The sequence below is a fragment of the Poromitra crassiceps genome (assembly GCF_964638095.1).
Source record: "Poromitra crassiceps genome assembly, chromosome: 2".
NCBI lineage: Eukaryota > Metazoa > Chordata > Actinopteri > Beryciformes > Melamphaidae > Poromitra > Poromitra crassiceps.
Window position 1 is genome coordinate 27,023,593 of NC_139624.1, and position 3,782 is coordinate 27,027,374.

General features: G+C 35.9%; 1 long non-coding RNA gene across 1 annotated transcript; it reads right to left on the reverse strand.

The window, feature by feature from the left end:
• Positions 1–2,882: 2,882 nt before the first annotated feature.
• Positions 2,883–3,566, reverse strand: LOC310791845. Its single transcript, XR_014553458.1, has 3 exons — positions 3,474–3,566; positions 3,197–3,268; positions 2,883–3,016 (listed from the first exon to the last, which is right to left on the reverse strand). It is a non-coding gene; the product is annotated as an uncharacterized lncRNA (long non-coding RNA).
• Between the last annotated feature and the right edge of the window lie 216 nt (positions 3,567–3,782).

The window sequence follows — 3,782 nt, forward strand, 5'->3', positions numbered from 1 at the left end:
TACAGCAGTAACATCTGTATCTTAATACTTAGTGTAGTGTATACAGCAGTAACATCTGTATCTTAATACTTAGTGTAGTGTATACAGCAGTAGCATCTGTATCTTAATACTTAGTGTAGTGTATACAGCAGTAGCATCTGTATCTTAATACTTAGTGTAGTGTATACAGCAGTAGCATCTGTATCTTAATACTTAGTGTAGTGTATACAGCAGTAGCATCTGTATCTTAATACTTAGTGTAGTGTATACAGCAGTAGCATCTGTATCTTAATACTTAGTGTGTTGTTTATACAGCAGTAGCATCTGTATCTTAATACTTAGTGTAGTGTATACAGCAGTAGCATCTGTATCTTAATACTTAGTGTAGTGTATACAGCAGTAACATCTGTATCTTAATACTTAGTGTAGTGTATGAAGCAGTAGCATCTGTATCTTAATACTTAGTGTAGTGTATACAGCAGTAGCATCTGTATCTTAATACTTAGTGTAGTGTATACAGCAGTAGCATCTGTATCTTAATACTTAGTGTAGTGTATACAGCAGTAGCATCTGTATCTTAATACTTAGTGTAGTGTATACAGCAGTAGCATCTGTATCTTAATACTTAGTGTAGTGTATGCAGCAGTAACATCTGTATCTTAATACTTAGTGTAGTGTATACAGCAGTAGCATCTGTATCTTAATACTTAGTGTAGTGTATACAGCAGTAGCATCTGTATCTTAATACTTAGTGTAGTGTATACAGCAGTAACATCTGTATCTTAATACTTAGTGTGTAGTGTATACAGCAGTAGCATCTGTATCTTAATACTTAGTGTAGTGTATACAGCAGTAACATCTGTATCTTAATACTTAGTGTAGTGTATACAGCAGTAACATCTGTATCTTAATACTTAGTGTGTTGTTTATACAGCAGTAGCATCTGTATCTTAATACTTAGTGTAGTGTATACAGCAGTAGCATCTGTATCTTAATACTTAGTGTAGTGTATGAAGCAGTAGCATCTGTATCTTAATACTTAGTGTAGTGTATACAGCAGTAACATCTGTATCTTAATACTTAGTGTAGTGTATGAAGCAGTAGCATCTGTATCTTAATACTTAGTGTCCTGTATACAGCAGTAGCATCTGTATCTTAATACTTAGTGTAGTGTATGAAGCAGTAGCATCTGTATCTTAATACTTAGTGTAGTGTATGAAGCAGTAGCATCTGTATCTTAATACTTAGTGTTGTGTATACAGCAGTAACATCTGTATCTTAATACTTAGTGTAGTGTATACAGCAGTAGCATCTGTATCTTAATACTTAGTGTAGTGTATACAGCAGTAGCATCTGTATCTTAATACTTAGTGTAGTGTATGAAGCAGTAGCATCTGTATCTTAATACTTAGTGTAGTGTATGAAGCAGTAGCATCTGTATCTTAATACTTAGTGTAGTGTATACAGCAGTAACATCTGTATCTTAATACTTAGTGTAGTGTATACAGCAGTAGCATCTGTATCTTAATACTTAGTGTAGTGTATACAGCAGTAACATCTGTATCTTAATACTTAGTGTAGTGTATACAGCAGTAGCATCTGTATCTTAATACTTAGTGTTGTGTATACAGCAGTAACATCTGTATCTTAATACTTAGTGTGTTGTTTATACAGCAGTAGCATCTGTATCTTAATACTTAGTGTAGTGTATACAGCAGTAGCATCTGTATCTTAATACTTAGTGTAGTGTATACAGCAGTAACATCTGTATCTTAATACTTAGTGTTGTGTATACAGCAGTAACATCTGTATCTTAATACTTAGTGTAGTGTATACAGCAGTAGCATCTGTATCTTAATACTTAGTGTAGTGTATGAAGCAGTAGCATCTGTATCTTAATACTTAGTGTTGTGTATACAGCAGTAACATCTGTATCTTAATACTTAGTGTAGTGTATACAGCAGTAGCATCTGTATCTTAATACTTAGTGTAGTGTATGAAGCAGTAACATCTGTATCTTAATACTTAGTGTAGTGTATACAGCAGTAGCATCTGTATCTTAATACTTAGTGTCGTGTATACAGCAGTAACATCTGTATCTTAATACTTAGTGTAGTGTATACAGCAGTAGCATCTGTATCTTAATACTTAGTGTAGTGTATGAAGCAGTAGCATCTGTATCTTAATACTTAGTGTTGTGTATACAGCAGTAACATCTGTATCTTAATACTTAGTGTAGTGTATACAGCAGTAGCATCTGTATCTTAATACTTAGTGTAGTGTATACAGCAGTAGCATCTGTATCTTAATACTTAGTGTAGTGTATGAAGCAGTAACATCTGTATCTTAATACTTAGTGTAGTGTATACAGCAGTAGCATCTGTATCTTAATACTTAGTGTAGTGTATACAGCAGTAGCATCTGTATCTTAATACTTAGTGTGTTGTGTATACAGCAGTAGCATCTGTATATTAATACTTAGTGTAGTGTATACAGCAGTAGCATCTGTATCTTAGTACTTAGTGTAGTGTATACAGCAGTAGCATCTGTATCTTAATACTTAGTGGAGTGTATACAGCAGTAGCATCTGTATCTTAATACTTAGTGTAGTGTATACAGCAGTAGCATCTGTATATTAATACTTAGGGATGGGTACCGTTCACATTTGAACCGATACCGGTACGGTACCGGTACCTGGAATTCGGTACGGTACCCAAAACGGTACCATTTTCGGTACTTTACACACTCTATTAACAAAAAAATTACAGTTGTAAAAAAAAAAAAAATCCAAACTTCTCAATTTCAACATTGTTCTTTATTTAGCACATTATTTATTTAGCACCAGACAAAATAAAACTCCTCCCTACAATACCTCCCCAGCTCTCCCCTCCCAAACCAAGAGTTGTAGCAGCAAGGTTAGTTTAGTGGGGTTGGGGAAATAGTACTTGATGTCCAACACAGCTTCCAGCAGGGCCTGGTCTTCATCTTCAAAGAGCTCCCCAAGTGCTGAAAGTTTCTTCTGTTTATTGAGTGGTATCTGAAAATAAAAAAAGGCATCGTGATTCATCAAGCATTATTTGTGTTATCAATAAAAAAGAAGTGTCAGTGCTATGCACATCTTAATAGAAATGACAATTGATTGTTAGTAACATAGCTTAGGCTACACTATGAATAACACACCCATTATCACTCGTCATTATGCAAAATAATAATTTACCTGAACCATATCCACCGCTGAGAAGAGGGTGAATCGTGTCCTCCTGTGCGGCTGTCACTGGCACATGGTTACCTAGCAATGAAAGCAAGAGTGCAACGTTAAATAACACGTCTCACGGTCGGTGATACGAGCTGATGATAATTATTATAGAACGTTAACAACGCTAAGCTATAAAGCTAACTCAGCCAAGAAGACAGTGAAAAGCCCTGTTATCTAACAACCACAACGGCAGTGAAACAACTTATCCAGCTAACGCTAGCAAATTAAATAACGTTACCTGATGTTGTAGAAGTCGATGCCTCTCTCAAGTTCCGTCATCATCCTCCTGCAAGACTTCAGCTAACGTTACAGCTGACGAGCTGAGGAGGTGGCTAACGTTAGCTGCCATGCGGTGTCTGCTTCATTCACTCAGGTTATCTAACACGTTACAGTCTTCAGCATTTAGCTAAATACATCTTGTGTTTGACCATGCTTCCTCAAGTTTGAGGTGTTTCCCTAGTCAGCTTTGCAATTCACATCACAAATGTTGCAACCAGTGTTGTCTGAGTCTATCTTGGTAAAGTGTAGCCACAGCTTTCGGCTGGCC